Source organism: Fundulus heteroclitus, chromosome 8 (assembly GCF_011125445.2).
Source record: "Fundulus heteroclitus isolate FHET01 chromosome 8, MU-UCD_Fhet_4.1, whole genome shotgun sequence".
NCBI lineage: Eukaryota > Metazoa > Chordata > Actinopteri > Cyprinodontiformes > Fundulidae > Fundulus > Fundulus heteroclitus.
The window spans coordinates 20,776,321-20,795,837 of record NC_046368.1 but is presented as its reverse complement, the minus strand read 5'-3'; the positions used below and the strand labels follow the sequence as shown (position 1 = coordinate 20,795,837).

The window sequence follows — 19,517 nt, the reverse complement described above, 5'->3', positions numbered from 1 at the left end:
TGAACATTTGTTGCATAAAAGCTCTTTATTTGGTAGATACTGTTCAGATCATTTTTGTGCAGATGATGACGTACATAGCCTATACTCTGACAAACCAGTGCATTACAATGAAGACTTCACAGCAGTGTGAGCTAACAACTTTCACTTCGGGGGCCGCCTTTCGCTTCCACAATCTTGCATAAACCCGACGTGGCCATACATTCCGTATATGCAGTTTAATACCTGTGCTTCGTGTGTCTACTGCAGAGGGTGTGGGCTGCAGAGTATAAAAAAATTATTCGAAAGCTGTCATTTCTCACCCTCAACTTTATTTTTTACTACTGAGGGGGAAATAGCAGGTTCTTGCCAAACGTGCCTTTTAGCTGTGTGCTGACTAGAAATAAAGATGAATTTGAATAAAATAAGTAGTTTGTACCAAAAATATAAGGGGGCATGTTGGTAGAGTAGAACCAGTGAGGAAGACCCCTGACATCAGAGTTACTCAACAACTCCTCAACGTGACACACAAATTCAAGACGGGGTGTCACAACAGCTTTCATTAATCATTTACAACACAGCGCGCACACATTCTCAGCTACTGTGGTGCTGTTAATGATACTTTTGCTCCAAAAAATTAATTACTCATCAACACAGAAAGAATAGCCGAGGAGAGCCTGGGGATGAAACAAGGCGTCTCACTGCGATAAAGGTGAGATTTGGCAACGATGTGTTCCAGATTTAGAAAATCGAATAAAAACGCCAAGAAATTGAAGCAAGACCTGAAACATCATCTTTCAAACCACACCGTTTAAAATATAGTTTTTCCAATAGGTAAAAGAAACCGCTTGATTAAAAGAAATGATCACTTTTGTCTATGCTTAAGCAGATAATAGTATCAAATATTTTTTTTCATCAAAAATATAACCTTATTTACATGTGTGCATAAGCTCTAAATTCTGAAGCCAGATAGTTTTTTTTTTTCCATACATGTCAAAAGCAAACATAGTCTTTTATTCTTTGAGCACCTGAGCAAAATCACCTGTTCCAGAAACATTAAATTAAATGCAAAATACCTCTGTACATTTTACAGCTTTACATCCATTAGCTCTTCTATTTACAGTAGATCTGAATTAGGGAAGGCTCTGCTGGGCGCTAACTACGCCCGTTTATCTCTGGAGCTGACTAGAAACAAAAGATGTGCCATGTTGTTTAGTTACGATCAAGCAACAACCACAAAATGCTAAAGAAACGCTTAAAAGTACAGTGTTTAAAAAAAATTAATGAAGCCAACATGTTCGAACACTTAAAAGTAAAATTGATTAAAAAAAAAAGCGTCTTTCTTCCTTTCCATCTTTTGCTGTCATCGCTGCAATGTTAAGTATTTTCGGTGACATAGGCAACTTTGGATCTTTATGGTGAAAAAACCTGAGTAGTTGTTTTTTTTCTTCACAAAAACTATTAGTATGTAGTTTTTTCTTTTTCAAAGATGCTACTTTGTAAATAGGCTGGTAAGAAAGAAAAGAATATAAGTGAAAACAGAAATCAAATACACCACATTTACAGTGATTTACAGTGAGTGTCTTTGGCTCTTCTGTGCACCCCATCGGAGGAGCCCAAATATTACAACCAGCTGCTTCAAGCAGTGCTGAAAAGGAGCTTAAGGGTATTCTCCATCACTATGTGGCATACGACGATGTAGGAAATAGTGACGCTAACTTTTTTCCCCCCCTCCTGATAGTCCATATGTCGCAGCTCTGAGGTGTCTCGTGGTTTTATGGCAACTCTTCCATTTTCTTGGGTCAATTTACATCACTCAGTGCAGCTTCGCGTTGCTGCCTCAGTCCGACATCTCCTCCTTTGAAAAGTCCCGTGATTTTCTCTTAAAGAAGCCAAGCTGCAGAAACAGAGAGCTGTGTTAGATGAGCGTTGACGTGCAGCCACACAGAACTAGGTTTTCTGCACACACACGTCATCAAAGTCGAAACCAGAAATTCACGTTCTTTAAAATAAGATACGTAGCAGTTATTTTATTTTTTTGCATTCAGACACTTGATCAGACAAAGGTCTTCCTGATTTAGGGTAGTTCAAATTCCAACAATAATTTTTATTTGCCTAACGGCAGAATGATGAGAGACAGGGTTGTCTGTTATTACCTCCTTTGATTTTAGGAGTTCGCATACACTAAGTTTACTCTGCCTGCAATTTAGGAGAGGTAAGACGACGATGTCATGGCCTCGCAAGCTTTTCACAGGCTACATTGCAACATGTGAGTTAAACGGAGGACCACCTGGGAATGCCCAGCCATCTTATCGTTCGTTGCAGGGACAAGTTATGCACCCTAGACAAAGATCTTGGTGCAAAATGCGCATATCAACCCCAGAAGAACAGCAACACACCATGTGCCGATGCTGGTAAACAGAGCGCCATTACCAACAGTCAGCGGTGGGCAGGAAGTTGCCACGGGGGGGATTTTAAGAATACTTCAAAATATCATTTTTACATCTCAAAAAGGGACATCGTTTAATGGTGTCCCCTTCAGGAGTGAACCACAGCGTTACACTCTTGTTTTTCAGGGGCTAAACTCTGGATATTTCATGCTCAAAGAGCGGCAGGATTTTCCTTCAGTGCCCACGCTGAGGGGACTGCTGAGAGTCCGTGTGTGCATGTGTCTGCAGTGTGGAGACGTAGTTCAGCTGTAGCGCACATGTGGGCGATCTCTGTGAGAACCCATGCCGATGGTGTCAGCTTGTGCATCTCCCCTCTCTTTTAACTCGACTATCCTGCCTTTGGCTTCACTTTATTATTAAGGATAATAACCGGGAGCTCATGTAAAAGCCCAGAAAGGCTGACGGCATAAACAGAATTTTGCTTCTGCACTCCGGTTTCCATACTTGCTTGTGGGCAGCAGATACAGACGAGCGTAGAACTCGGTTTGTGATCAGACCTGAAAAGCCCATGCAGGTCTGTCACTGCTTTGATTCTCTGTGTTTAGCTAATTTTGTTTAGACGGCCAGTCCACTCCTTAGGAGACTTTTATTTTTTTCTGCGCTGAAAATGTGCAACACACGCTGGTGAGGAGATATTGCAGAATTGGAGACACGAGACGGGAAATGTTACCTTCCAGAGGATGAAGATGACAAGCGCTAAGATCAACAATCCTATCAAGATACTGACGATGATGATCCAAAAGGGGATGCCTCCGACCGTCTCCTTCGAAACTTGGATCCTCGCCTGGCAGGCACAAGTGGACACAATCTTAACGCCAACGTACGGCTCTACAGACAGGCGTATTAAGTGCTTAAAATGACCACTTCAGGCATTTCTGTCCCTGAAAACGGACTTACACTGCTCTTTTCATTGCTGCCCAGTTCAAACAGATGAATCTGGTCGAACGTCAACGAGGCATTCACCACCATGGTTAAGCTAGAAAACTCAGCCTGGAAGACAAAGCGCCTTTAAATAGTTATTTTCATTTACATCCATCACTCATATCGTACCATCTAATCTCAACTAGCAACACGTTGAAGGAGGTCCAGAGGAGTACCCGCATGTCATCCGATCGTACCTTAATGAACGTGGGCTTCCACACTTTGAAGGTGAGGTCGACCTGACTCTTATTGGTTTGGGGGATGGAGCAGCGAAATGATTCACACGCTGTTTGTCCACATTGCTGCAAAGAAAATCAGCTGGTCAGACAAGAACAGGAGCAACCCAGCAGCCGCTGATGACAACATCCGACCACTCACCAGAAGGAAGAAAGTGAGGGTTTCCTTTTTTGGTTTGCGTCTGTCGACGGCCTTTGGGAGTTTATCGTGGTTACATTTCACCTGCGGAGCAGTGAGAAGCTGACATGAGCATCGCTTTGTCCCGTTCAGATACCTTTTCAGACCTGTGCCTCTGTGTGCGTAGGTACCCCGATGCTGGAGGTAACGCGCGTCAGGAAGAGCAAGGTGTTGGCCAGGGGAGACCGATGAGGGTACGTCACTGTGAGGTGAAGAGGCGGGGTGAGGGTATTGCCTGCCTTCTCCACCTGAGAGGAGGAGACATGGGGAAACTGAATCAACCTCACAACTAAAACTCCTGATATATAACAGAGCACTTTGCTCTCAGACTGCAGGTATGATGGTGGTTCCTAGAGTCTATAAAAGTAGAATGGGAGGCAGATCCTTTAGCTATCAGGCTCCTCTCCTGTGGAACCAACTCCCAGTTTTAGTCTGTGAGGTAGACACCCTGTCTACTTTTAAGACTAATCTTAAAACTTTCCTTTTTGACAAAACTTATAGTTAGAGTGGCTCATGTTACCCTGAACTACCTCTATAGTTATGCTGCTATAGGCTTAGGCTACTGGAGGACATCAGGGCCTATTTCTCTCACTCTGCTGAGTTCTCCTACTGTTCTCCAATTTGCTTGGTTGTCGTCATTTCAGCTTTTAACTTTCTCTTTTTTTCTTCATAGTAGGTACACCTAGTCTGGCGTTCTGTTAACTGTGACATCATCCAGGGAAGACAGATCATCCGCTATTACCATATAACATAGAACGGATTCCTGGATCAATGTGTGCTTCTGTGCTTTTTTGTCTCTCATTTTGTGTCTCTGCTCTGTCTTCTCTATTCCCCAGTCGGTCGAGGCAGATGACCGTTCATACTGAGCCTGGTTCTGCCGGAGGTTTTCCTTCCCGTTAAAGGGGAGTTTTTCTTTCCACTGTCGCTTCATGTTTGCTCAGTATGAGGGATTGCTGCAAAGCCATGTACAATGCAGACGACTCTCCCTGTGGCTCTACGCTCTTTCATGAGAAGCGAATGCTGCTTGTCCAAACTTTGATGCAATCTACTGGGTTTCCTTAGATAGGCCTTTTTTTTAACCAATCTGTATAATCTGATTGAATTTTACTTTAGAAAGTGCCTTGAGATGATATGTTTCATGAATTGGCGCTATATAAGTAAAACTGAATTGAATTGTATTGATATGTGTATTAAATAAAGGGGGGGGTTTCTAGTTCGCAGGTGTTACCGTGTAGCTGATGTTGACCTCCTCGAACGACATCCAGTCGTTGTCTTTCAAGGAGTACTCTTCATCATCTTCAATTGTTACGTGTGTATCTGTAGGGTACCTGAAAAGAAGCACATTTTGAAATTATTACAATGTGTTCCAAGAAATTAAACCAGCTATGGGATAGCTTGGCCACAAGGGGGTAGCAAACTACATAAACCAGAGTAAGGTCAGGTCTTTAGTCTGCCTGGGTGTTGAACGTTTACACAATATTCTCTTACTTTAGATTTGAAGTTTAACATTTCTAAGAAAAGTAATAAGTCTTATACTCTCTCTGACTAATCTCTGACTTTAATATCTGCTGTTTGTTGAAACAGCTGAGAGATGAAACCTGCTTTAATACTGAAATAATATTGTTGAGAAAATCTTTTAACTTAATACACCAAGAACCACTGACAATATCACAAGTTTAATACGGACTGACACAATCAAATAACAAAAAGCCTATGAAATGACACTGATTTCAGTTTAATGTTAATATACACCCATATTCCTGTGTTTCAGGCCCTTGGCATATTACATCACAGGTTAAGGATGAAGACATTTAAAACCTAGGAGCTTGGAGAAAAAAAAAACAAACTAAATGTTAATTAGAAATGGGGATGTTAACTGAAGGCGTGCCCAATGCAAGAAATTACACTGCACATATTAGGATCTATTTTAATAAAAACACGCTAAATGAATTTGTTTAATTATTTCATTTTTATCCTTCCCTGGTTTTGAATGCTCCTTTTCTGTGAACATTTGTCGTTTTTACTGTACTAACACACTAGGAAAGTGGTAGCTGGGAAAAAGGCCTAGGGAGGTAGCAATCAATGTATTTTAGTACAAGACACAATATTTAACAAATTACTAAACTGATAATTAAATAATTCACTGCCTTTTGTCTAAGTCAGTTGAAGGGGTGGACTGTGCAATAGTCTTCCGTAATCTGTCACTATGTATTAATAAAAGACAAACATCCACATCCCTTCCTGATCTAGCTCGGAAACAGGATTCTTCCCTGATATCAGGATCATTTCCACTCATGCTTCCATCTGCACATAGGATTTGCCTAGACTTCCGCAGCTACTTACACATTGAGTATGACTCCAGGTTGATATTTCACAGGGATGGAGATTTGCACGTTGTTGTCACTAAGGGTGCTATGATGCTCTTCACTGTCACTGTAAGAAATATACACTTTTGTCATTCTTTTGACTCAAAAAGTCACTTTGATGATACCATCCACGTTGGAATCAGCCATGTGCAGCACAAAAAAAATAAATAAATAAAATGACACTGACTCACCTCACAGCTGTCACATTGATGTAAATGCTTTCCTGAATGTGAGATGAGTCCGTCTCAAATTTCACTTTAAAATGATCCTGTAGATGTGGGAGTACACGTCGACTTCAATAAGCAGCAGTGAAGTGAACCAGGGGTGCAGAGAACAGTAGGTGTCTAAAGCTACCGAATCTTACCTCAGCATTACTTCCCAGGAAGGGATATCCAACAGCGCACTCCACCCTTGTGTGATTCGGAGTGCACTCTTTCTCTGGCTGATAATCCAAAATTGTCACATTGTTATGCGTCATTTATAGCCACTGATCAAGTCAAAAAGGGTGAAACGGTCAGGGAAGCAGAACCCTTACCTCGACTTTAACATAGTTGATGTTCGGTGAGAAGCTGAGAATAACCTTGGTGTTGTAGGCGCTGTCTTTTCTGTTCTTGATGTCAATGCTCACTTCGAGCTTATCTTTTGTGTTGACTTTGATCAGCATGCTGAAGAAGAACAACAGTGTCAGCATGACTGACTGGAGTGTTGATGTTTCCCCACAGGGGGGCAGTCACGCTCTGGGTTACTTGTCTTCTAAATAAAACTAGACAGTTTCCGACTTTGCAGTTGATGTCTCTCATACTTTTTCCCTTCCAATTACTTTGAATTAAATGTATTTGAAAAAAGTTGTTCCCTTTTTACGGTCTACAATGTATGAGGATGTCAGGAAACTTGAAAAACCTGAAAACATTTCAGTCCGAGAGAGCAATACCTTTTCTCACTTGGCTCTGCTTTGAGGGACAGGTCAGTGATGCACTTTTTATGATCTCCGCAGTCCACCAAAGGAATCTTCAAGATAGAAACAATCCAGAGGGACAAAAATAGGTGAACCTTAAAAGGTTTATCATTATTTAAAAGATTCATTTGCTTAAATTAATTCATAATGCATGTCTTAAACAAAGGAACCAATTTAGGCCTAAAGCAACATACAGTGCCTTGCAAAAGTTTGCATAACCTTGAAACATTTTTCACCTTTTGTCATATCAGTCTTATATATCTTTTGTTTTTTTCATGTGACAGACTAACACAATTGAGTGAGTGATTGTCAAGACTTTTACAAAGATAAATATGATAGGTGACAAAGATTTGCATACCAAACCCCTTTACTCTGATACATTTTAATAAAATCCTGTAAAACTAACTGCCTTCAAAAGTCATAAATTAATTGCAAAGATTCCACATGTGTGTAAGTTAATCTCAGCACAAATCCAGCTGTTCTTTGAATTCCTCAGAAGAGCTGGTCATCATGGAAGAGTTGCAAGAAGAAAGTATTTGTTCAAAAGCCCCCCTTACAAGGAGTTGCTGTTTGCTACAAGGCATGTGGGAGTGGGGGGGCACAGTTAAATGTCGAGGAATGTGCTCTGGTTAGTGATCGAAATTAACATTTATAGCCTGCAGCCTATAGCGCCATGTGTAGCACAAAGAAAGCACTGTACAGCAAGGAGGGGGTAGCGTCATGATGCGGGGGTTGATTTTCTGCCCCAGCAGGTACAGGGAAGCTGGTCAGAGTGATGGTAAGATGGATAGAAAATCTCTTAGAGGCTTCAAAAGACCTGGGAACAGAAATCAAGTTCACAGTCTAGCTAGGGACCCACCCAAAAACACACCACCAGAGCTACAGAAAAGTGTCTTTTTGGCACGAGCTGCATTCATTTGTTGAAATGGCCTAGTCAAAGTCCAGACCTACATCCAGTGGCGGATACAGAATGAAACTGGACTCAAAAACCAAATGGCTAAAAGGGGGATCATTTTCTTGCTGCTGTTTTAAAGATGTAGTAAATTAAATATATAATTCAACACTAGGGAGTTTAACACTTTTTATGTATATTGGTGAGAGCAAATTGGCTTATAGTTGTGTGTTGTTATTTATTTTGATTTAATTGAATCCCCATGAGCTCAGCATTACAACCAGCTAATTATCCTGGGGTCCACATGAAAAACATACATATACAAAAATATTAACAATGTTCTGTCCACACATATCTGTCCACAACCTGCATTTCATTCACAAATAGTTTAATTACAATACAAATAGTCGACGGCAATATATCTCCACGGTTGTCTTTTGAATATAGACATTTGTCCTATGTTGATCAGTTTTAATGGCAAGGCATTCCATTCTTCTATTGAACTATAAATAAAGTAATTTATGTATTTAAGTAACAGGGTGCGCTGGTGGCGCAGGCTAACACGTGGAGCTCATGAAAGGAGCCCTCAGTCCTCAGCTTGGCTGACCCAGGTTCAATTCCGGCCTGCGGTCCTTTGCTAAATGTCTCCCCCCTTCTTCTCAGCTTGCTTTCAATAAAAAAGGGCCACATAACAAGCAGTGACAGTTTTATAAGATAAAATATATGGGTGGTTCTGTAAATTGGTTTACATTTTCACTGTATTTTATTTACTGAAAAACAAGGGCTGCCAAAGTTTTTCAGTAAAAACAACAGATTTTTTTTACAGTGTACCAATGCATTAATATCTGCAACAGCTGACTACCATCCTTCACTGTTTCTCACAAGTCTGCCTCTGTGTGTTTTAATGGCCAGTGCAGTCTTCCCACACTCCCACATGCATATTTGCCCTAACAAGAAGGCGTGCAGATAGCTACTGCGCTAAGCGATGTTTCCAGATAAAGGCGAGAAGTCTTACAGAAGTTGTCCACTTTATTTGTCCACCACTAGAGTCTGCCTTTTGTTTGGCAAAAAATGTACCGTGCAGACCCTCCTGTGTGAAAGTTAAGGGCCTGACCTCCGTCAGTGTTGGGTGGGCTGAGAGCAGCAATTCACAGTGCTACACTAAGTCAAGCAAAGGGGACACTTTTAGGACTTTTCCTGTTATTGTTATTGAATAGAACAGACAGGACGCTCACAGAATAGGAAAAACCATTAAAAAAGACCCATCTCTTTCTTTAATATGTTCCTACAAGTCATTGTCTAGTATATTTTGTGGACGTTTGCGCCAAAGACACCACCGATCTTAGAGGTTCACCTTTTAAAAAAAACAAAATCAACCCCGGGGAAAAGACGAAGGGAAAATAAAGCCATTCTGAATCCATTATGTTTCTGAGATCACAAACTTTTTGTTTAATTAATAAGCTAAGTATTTTCAAGTTAAATCTTATTACACTAAATACCTGCTCTGATAATATAAGTTCCCATGAGAAATGCATGAAACATTCACGCAGCAATAATAGTTGGTCAATAAGCCTGCCACCCGCTTTAAGCAAGATTAGTGAAAAAGTAATGTTTGATCAGATACTGTCTTATTTTCAAAGATATATATATATATAATCAAGTCTTTAACATGCTTACAGAAAAGGATACTCCACTTGTATCACATCGACACAAATGAGTGACAAATGGTACAAAGAGATGGATAGTCAACGGACTTGTGGAGCAGTCCTAATAGACTTTGATTTAATAGACTACAGCTTACTTTTAGAAAATCCAGAGCTATATATATATATATATATATATATATGTGTGTGTGTGTGTGTGTGTGTTTTTGTATACATCTATTTGTTTAATATTTGACAGATATTAAAAGTAGTTTGAACTAAAACATTTAAGTGGGCCAAAAAAGCAAAGAGAGACAAACTCTGTAAGGGGCCAAATACTAATAAGATGTGCTATACACAATTATGCCTTGATTGAACAGGTTTCCTAACATCTAGTTATTTATCACCTCAGAAAATCTGGTTACTTGTGAAAATAACGTGCATTGCAAGTCCCTTCAAAATCTTCAGCCTAGTGCTTTGTAGTGTCTGGATAAGTGAAACAGACAGCTGAATAACACAGAGTGTTCTTACTGTCTTATTGATGGATTTGGGTAGGCTTTCATCCAGGACGGGGCCTTGGTCCTCGTTAACAAGTCCAAAGTCCAAAGACACCAAGAGCGGGTCTCTGAAGTCCAGCCGGGCCTGAACAAGAGAAGATGGGCCGGGAAGAAAACAATGAGAAAAGGAGGAGAAAGTAAGAAAACAAAAACACAGAGCTACCTTCCTCGTCTCATATAATCAAAACTCTGTAGACAATTGGAAGATTTCTCAAGCTGCAGCATCTTTACTGAATCTTACTGAACATGTGCCATTTTTTTCAGATGGTAGCCCACAATTCTGCATAAACCTGATGCTGATATATTGACACTATGGGGAATGTTTAATATGCAATTTATAACCTGTCAGCCTCTCAGCACTTATAATTCAATATCTACTTGTCAAATCTGGAACTGTATTGATTGTACAAGTGTGAAATGTCGAGAACTGATGCTACTGTGTCACTGGGTGGATGTACAGCTCTAAAGAAACCTTCCAGTCACTTGTGAGACCTACGGCACATAGATTTAATAGTGTTTTGAGAGCAAGCATAACCCCAGGCCTATTTTAGCAAACTGTTTCAACTGAGTTTACACAGAAAACTGCACGGGTAAACCAACCCAATCCTTTATTCTAAACAAAAACACCGAACCGATCACAGAGCAAAGGTCAGACAATCCGGATTTATCCTCAGGGAACTATGAATGTCTGCACAGATTTATGTGCCAGTCCATACAGCAGATGTTGAGATGATGTATTTACTTGTTAAGCTTGAGGAGAACATATGGTTACCAATGTGTTAGGCAGTTAATGAGAAACAAAAAAAAAAAAGCTATGACATCATATTGACCTTTTAGTTATAAAAATGAATCTTGAATTCTTGTTCATGGGGGTTTTCCATTAACTGGTGACAACATAATATTGAACGAAGGAAAGTCCATCAAGCTGTATAAAATACATCTCAGTGAAATCATAAAAGGTGCAGATTTTTGCCATTTGTAAAATAAAACCTCCAAATGAGAAACGGTACTTTCTCTGTCCCAGAATAAGTGATTAAGTGGTTGGTCTGAGGTTCCCACCTCGCAAAAGTCTTCAGACCATTTGGACTTTTGTCACTTTACCACAATCATAGCTGTATTGTACTGTATTAACATGCACTACATTGTTATTGGTCTATCACATCAAAGCCCTCATAGAATACACTACAAAGTACATCAAAATACTCAAAAATGTGGAAAAGTGTTTAAGGCCTAATACTACTTTCAAGGATCCCATAAAAATGCAATGTTTTAGGATAAACTTAGACTAAAATTATTTTGCTGTGATAGTGCTTAATCAGCAATCATTTCCATATGGTTGCTCTCAGACAACATTTTGGATTCTGACAAGACAACAGCGGTCATGTCGGCACATTAAGTCATTCTAGGATTGAGGCTTTTGGCTAACTGAGATGCAAATGACACATTCTGTAAACTTCTGTAACTTCAGTAAATGATGTGGCATTCATTTACTGTTGTTTGCTGTTTAAGCATTTGTCCTGAGACGGATTCCGTTTGCTTTATAGTATGTCGTCTTTTTTTTACCACAAAGTCAAAATCTGCGATTGCCCTCTGCAGGAGCAGCCGCTAGTGGAAGAACAGCAGCAGCGTTTATATCCGGAACAAATTTTCAGAGTGCTGGCTTGAAATATGCGGGGAATTTCGGCACAGACTGGCACAGTGAAAACATTCGTGATCCGCACAAAAAAGCAGCAGCAGCTGTTTCCACTGATTAGTTCCTCTTTCTGTTACTTAAGGACAGCTAATCAGTGACTTCTTTTGTTGCAATACAGAGCTGGTACTAAAGGAACAGCGGAAATAGGGGAGATTTACAGTTTAGAGAAGATGCTAAAGTGCTGACTTTAAAAGGCGTCTGCTGTAATGAGCAACAAGAGATGTAGTCATTGCAAAAAAAGACCTTTAATTGGGAATGTCCCTTTGTTGTATCAATAAAACAGATTATGTGCCTCCTTTTTAACTTATTTTGCTCATTCACATTCCTTCGACATGCCTCCATGAGTGTTCAGATCTGATGATTTATCACTCTGTGGAGCATTGAGCTAAACTCGGCATCCTTTGATCATTACAGGTCAGTTTCATGTTAGAATTGAGCTCTTTCTGCTCTCCAAGGGACCTTTCACAGGTTTATCCTGTCTCCTCTACAACTAACATCTGCTCACCATTTACCTGCAGCAAAACCCTAAAATTAAAGTTGCAAAATTAACTGTCGGCAAATCTAGTGATCAAGTATAGCTGATTAGCTTTAACGGTGAATAAAAACAAAGTCTGTGGCTTGCTTTTGCTCAAAAAAGTATCAGCACATAACTGGACATTATAAAAAAAATAAAAAAAAAAAGTCAGAGTACTTGCCGACATGATGAATGTTTCCTTCATGCATTTTTCTTCTTGGTCTTTGATGTGGAATGTCTTCGTCGTCTTACGATCACTTTTATCTGAGTCCGTGTTGGTGAACGAAGCCCTGGCTTTGGCACGCAGACCATCCAGAGTTATACTATAGCGGATTTCTAAGGGACAAACAAACAACAAAAAGAAAATCGACAATCAGAAGGAACACAAAAAAATCTTGTGGAGTTTACTGAGCCCACAGAAGCGAAAGCATATGCGCTATGAAGCTTCATAACTCACCTGCATTTAAATCGACATCTTTCTTGTCAGACTTAACATTATAGTGAAAACACACACTGATGTTCACACAAGCAGATTTACGCCCCCTGTGTTCACACTGGGCCTGCTGCAGGTTGATTTTATTAGGGTCGAATTTCATGCTGGCACGCAGCTCTGCAACATCTCTCGACCTTTTGAAATAAACAAAGAGAAACAAAACTATTGATACTTTTGACAGAGTCAAACTAGACACTTTTTAATTAAAATTAAAATGAGCTCATATACCAATTGGATACTTATAATATTCTTAACCCAGTTCATCCTGGCTTAGATCTGGACTTCATCGCCACTACATCCAAAGCACTGAATGTGATTTGTGTCACTGCTGACAAAGAGCGTCGTGATGCTGTATTTATTGATCTGGCAACGGCTTCGGACTCTGTGCACCACAAAATGTTGCTTCGTAGACTAAAAGATGTAAGACTCTTGAAGATGTATCTGGACCGGTGAGGATAGAGGGTCCTCTCTCTGATCCCCCTTGCATAACCAAAGGCTGCCCCCAAGGAATCACACTGGGTCCCACACTGTTTAATATTTATGTTGTGACATTCCTCTTGCCACAGATGGTTCCCATTCACATGTATATGCTGATGACACCATTATCCGGTTTACCACCAATGCCTGGCTGACTACCGCATTATATAGCAAATTACTCTTCACAGCATTCAATGTGCCATGTCCAGCCTTCACTTAGTTTTAAACACAAATAAAACTAAATGTACATTCCACTACCAAATATCCTACCTAAAAGAATTCTCTTTAGATGGCTCAGTGATTGATGTTGAGACATACAAATATCTGGGCATCTGCCTTGACTGAACCTTCATTTGAAACTCAGAAATTTACTGCTCACAAAGGTCTAATTCCGTATTGGTTTTCTCTATTATAACAAATCCCCCGTAACACACCCTGCAAAACGTCTACTGCTCAAAATGTTACAGCTCCAAATCCTGGATTACAGTGACGTAATCTACAGGTCAGCCCCAAAACCTTCCTCCAAACACTGGATGTCATTTACCACGCTGCTATCCGCTTCGTTATTGGAGCCTCATTTTACACAAACCATGACCAGCTCTACTCCTTGATGAGTTGGCCCTCTCTCCGTTCTCGTAAGCAAACCCGCTGCTATTTGTTCATTTATCAAACCCTCATTGGTTAACCTCAGTTACATCTACATGATGCAGTATTGGTTCTAAGTAGTCTTATCACTCTCTGTGTCCCCAAAATCAGTACCTCATTTGGTTGCACTTCTAGTTCCAGTTTTCTGCTGCAGTTGACTGAAATCTTCTACAACAGACCCCTAAAACCTTCTTAGAAGAACTAACTTCAAAGTATTTTATTGGTATTTTATGTGACAGACCAACACAAAGTAGTGAACAATTGTGAAGTGGACAGTACATACTGCTAATACATGGTTTTAACAATGGTTTTATTGAATTTAGAATTGATTTTAACATTTTAGTTTTGACTTTTAGAGCTTTTAATGAACAGGCCCCCCAATACATCTCAGACCTTTTAATCCCTTACTTTTCTGGCCACACTCTCCGGTCCTCGGGCCAAAACCTTGTGAAGGTCCTTAAGACCCAGTTTAAAACTTGAGGGGACCTATCTCCGTGTGGCCAACTCTGTTGAATCTTTTAAAAAGCTGAATACACTTTTATTTAGACAAGCGTTTACTTAAATGTACATATTTTTGATGTTATCCTTGTAAGTTGTTCTTGTAATATTTCTATTTGGTATTTATTACACTCTGTAAAGTACTTTGTGATTTTTATGTGTGAATGGTGCAATATAAACATAATTTACTTACCTAAAACAATAGGGCACTATACATTTTTTAGGCGTCTTTACTCTGATACCTCAAAATGGAAATGCAGTTTAAGAACTTGTTACTATGAGTATAGGCCTATCTAATAAGCAACAAAACTCTACCTGTGTGCAAATTTTCTCGACTAATTATGAGTGTTATGTTAAATTTAGTTGTGCACTCCCAATATCTGGCTTCTAAGGAAGAGAGGGAGAGCCAGTCCAGTTCAAAGCACAGGAAATGAGAGGAAAGAAGATGCTCCTGTCAGGAGATGAGGCTGGCGAATCCGAAATTCAGCCGGACACAGAGTTACATTTAAGAAGTTTATTGAAAAGGACGAATAATGGCAGATGAGACAGATGACTAGTACCGGACTTTGAGTAGGTGAATAACGGCAGGCAGGAACAGGCAGTAGAGGATGAGTAAATCAGGAGGGATGCAGTCAAAACAGCGGAAGCAGCATTAGAGAACGTGCAGAGCAAGCGGCTGGGCTCACGTGAGGACAAGTCGCGAACCGGCAGCACGGAGACACATGCAACTTAGATAGCAGCTGCAGGGTGCACGCAGGATACGTAAAGTGCTCACAACAAGGAGTGACTAGAGAGATAGAGACATGAGAGCTGCATTGGCAGGTGATGGGTTGGGCGGAGGGGGTAATATTTAGGCTGGTGAACATGGAGCTCATTAAACTTAATTAGTGGTAAACAGGTAGAGATGATCCAGGAATATGTGGTGATGGGTGAGGAAGACTGAGGAGTGGCTGATTGAATAGATGTGCTGGTGCTTGGAAAGTGACTTATTTAATAAAGGAAAGGTCAGGCGCCCGCTTCAGTGTACAGTACACCTGGCACCGGCGTCGACCGGTGCAAGGACCCTCGACAGAGGGTGTCAATGACGGTGTATGGCTTTTGGCAGAAGGAGATGCCCTGAGTGCTGAGGTCGGTGAATGAGTTCCCCGTGGACCTCAGCGATGGCTGGCAGACCAACCAGAGTGTTGACATCAACCAAATCAGGGAGCAATATTGGGGAATGAGCCACTTGGGCCCCCACTTCTAAGGACTCTGGAGTGAAGGCTGGAGGTGGGTCCACCTGGACCCTCTCCTCGCAGCCTGGAGCAGAGGCAAACACTGGACCCACGCAGACTGGAGCACAGCCGCCAGCTGGACCCTTGGTGGCAGGAACAGAACCCAAGAACAGAAGTGACTCCTTGATATGAGGGGCTTTGGCTGGAGGAGGAGTGGTCTTCAGGACCGATCCGGAAGATCTTACATGTGGGGCAAGCTAAGAATCATGGAGATGATGACAGAAACAATGGGGAACTGAGGGGCGTCTAGCCTGATGACGCCAGGCCGACTCACCGGAGTGACTGTGATGACGTCGGTCCGATTCATTGGGGGAGCTCTGGTGACGTCAGGCTGAGCCTTGGGATGGACAACGGAGGTGTTGTTGTGCCGGCAAGGATGGCGTGTGCGCTGGGAGGAGTTAGTCGGCAATGAGGAAACTGTCGTTGCCGTTGAGTAAGTGGTAGCGGCAGATACAGCAGGCGAGGCAGATAAGCAGGTGAGTGGAGGTCTGAGTGGAAGTGGCCTGTTGAAGAGCTGAGAAATCGCTGTCCCGCATCTTAGCAGCTGCACTCACTCACACCCAAGGCATGCTAAATGTAGCAATAATATCCAAACTAACTTGTATTTCCTTAAATGCAGATTCCACCCTGCTTCTCAGGGTGATCGGGGCTAAGTCCATTTGGCTGGATCCTAAACATGAACTCTGTGCAGGCGACAGGTTTGTTACAAGCCAGGACGTACTGTCAAGAGATGAGGGTTGCGAACCCGAAATTCAGCCGAACACAGAGTTACGTTTAAGAAGTTTATTGAAATGGATGGATAATGGCGGACGAGACAGATGAATAGTACCAGACTTCAGTAGGTGAATAATGGCAGCAGGTGCAGGCAGTCGGGGATAAGCAGCAGGGATGCAGATCAAAACAGAGCGGAACAGGCGGTGAAAACGGGCAGAGCAAGCGGCTGGGACTCACGGAGGAACAGGTAGCACTGCAGCACGGAGACACAGGCAACTTGGAGAGTCCAGCTGGCAGGGCACGCAGGATACGGTAGAGACTAAAAACAAGGAGCGAAGAGAGAAATAGAGAGAGAGGAATGTTCTGGCAGCGATGAGTTGGCTGATGAGGGTATATGTAGGCTGGTGAACAGGTGAGCTGAGTAGACTTAATTAGTGGTAACAGGTGGAGATGATCTTGAATAGGGTGGTGGCTGAAGAGAGACTAAGCTGATTGGATAGTGGCTGATGGCTGGAAGGTGACAGGCTAAATAAGAAAAGTCCAGAAATGTCCAAAGTAAAACAAACAAAAAACCTAAACCATGACAGCTCCAGCCACATGGAAGCAAACATTTCTTGATCTACATACAAAAGAATGAACATCACACTGAAGACACCATGCCCATGGAGAAAGTGGCAGCATCAAGTGGTGGGAAAGCTCTTCTAAGGCAACGATATGAACGAACATGCAGATGGAGCTACATGACATTGGTTTTGATGGAGGCTTATTTATCCCAGTCGAAGTCCAGACCTAAATCCAATTGGGAAGACTTAAAATTGTATATACACCATCCAAACTATTTTTGCAAGTAGAATTGGCAAAATAAAATTAATCTTGTAATGTGCAAAGGTGACGGAAGCCTTCGCCAAGAGATTTGCAGGTTAATAACAATGCAATGCATACTTAGTCTGATTTTTGCTTATTAAAACATATTTTTCCAAGACACAGTATACTTTGCCAATAATTCAAACACGTAATTTTGGCCAGCCACAACATCCTACCAGAAAACAACACAAAATGGAGCAAGAGGTATTGAGCAGGGTGACCAGATGTCCCGATTTGTGCGGGACTGTCCCGCACTTCTCACCGCTGTCACGCAAACTGACCCAATTGACCGTGTCAGTTTCGGAAAAAAGGTTTTAAAAAATCAACCCACTAGTGCTTTTCTGAAACAAAGAATGCAGAGCTGCAATAAACATCATTGAGAGCTGTGTCGACTGTCAATCAATAATGCAGCATGCTCATGCTCCATGTCATGAGCAGCTGCGCACCAGGACACTTATGAATTAAAATGACAAGGATTTTTATGCATAAAGATTACTAAGGAAACCAGGTAAAAAAAGAGCTGCAGATAACAATTTCTAACTGGGTGAGGCCAGAGAAAGGTGATTCTCGGAGAGCCTTTTATGAAATTTGCGAAAGTTTGCTCCACTCCTTTTTACACGGAGTGGAGCTCAATTTGAAGCGACTCTGTAGAAGCGAGTCGCATTAGAAACACAGCTGAAAAAGCCTCCTGTCTGTGGATCTATGGACTAATTTTTACTCAAACCCAAAAACATCTACCAGACAGACAAGCTACAGCAACCAAGATTAACTTCAACAATACTTAGTTTTACGCAAAAGTTTAATAAAATGTATCTAATTAAAAAGTGTTCATCTTTAAAGGCTACTTTTAAAGTTTTTTTCCTGATAAACTTAGAAGAATTTTATTAAACTTTTTTAAAGTTCCACATGTCATCCATCGATTTTCTATACCTGCTTTTCCGTGCAGGTGTTACTTCAAGCCGTATCTGATGGGAAAATGCGGCTTGACGTAACACAGGGGGAGTGGTGACTATCTCCAGCAGTGAGGCTTTTGGATGCGAGAGGTGGGGAAGTGGGGTACTACCTGGACAGGTCGCCAGTCACAGGGCTAAAATTTTACTGTTTCATTATGCTTCAAAAAAGTTAAACAATGCCTTTTTATAAACTCGTAAGTTGTAATAATTAATTGTTGAGCAATAACAGGCAAAGCAGAGATTATTGTAATGTTTCGATCTGTTAAAATAAAATGTATGATTCATCATAGTGTTGGTTATGTGTCCCGCAATCTCCCTCACAAGCATCCTATTCTCGCACACTTAGTCATTTGAGATCTAGTCACCCTAGTACTGAGATGTCAAAAACACACAGAAAAATGCTATTTAGGCCCTAAACCACATGGGAAATGAAGTTTTCACACAGCTTTGTTGGCCTCCTTCTAGGAGACGCTGTGGGAGAAGTTCTGCCTGGGAAGCTTAGTCATAATGTGGGTGGATTCAGCATACTGGTGTTCAGCAGTGAAATACTGTATGGAGCAGGGGGTTAAACATGGAGATCATTAAGGAATAAGGTCACCAGATATCTCTAATGAAAACCAGGGATGCCTCTTGCTGCGTTAAACCTTTTTACTCCATCATGATACACTGAAATCTGGGACGTTTCTGGGGACAGGTCATCCAAAACGGAGACTGTCCCCATTTATCGGGGACATCTGGCTCTGGTCACCCAATGGACAAGCACAGCTGTGTAAAAACCCAGAATAAGACAATGTAAAGCAGACGTGTAGATGATGCCTTTGGGGAAACGAGGGCGGCTGCCGCTAGTCATGACTGAAGTGGAATGTATATCACAAGGCTAAACGTTTAAATATGAGGATGCATCCGCTCACCAGAACAGGGAAGCCCTCCTCTAGACCTCCTATGGTAACGTCAGTGATTCCGTCTCCATTTAGATCCATGATTCCATGTATGGCTGACCAAAGAACTTCACCTTATCTCCGCCTGCAGGGATGTGCTGCACAGACAAGTAGAGACAAAAGCACAGCTTATTGACGGGATTATTCTAATCAGCTGTCAGATATCGCTAGACATCTTTGACAAACTATAATTTTTTCTGTCTTAAGATAAATAAACAATAAAAAAAAAATCAACCACAATATATATTGTTGTATTGTTGTTGTGGTGGTGGTCTAACCT

At 41.3% G+C, this 19,517-nt stretch overlaps 1 pseudogene; it reads right to left on the bottom strand.

Annotated features, from left to right (window-relative positions):
* LOC118564022 lies at positions 1-19,279 on the bottom strand (annotated as a pseudogene).
* Positions 19,280-19,517: the final 238 nt, after the last annotated feature.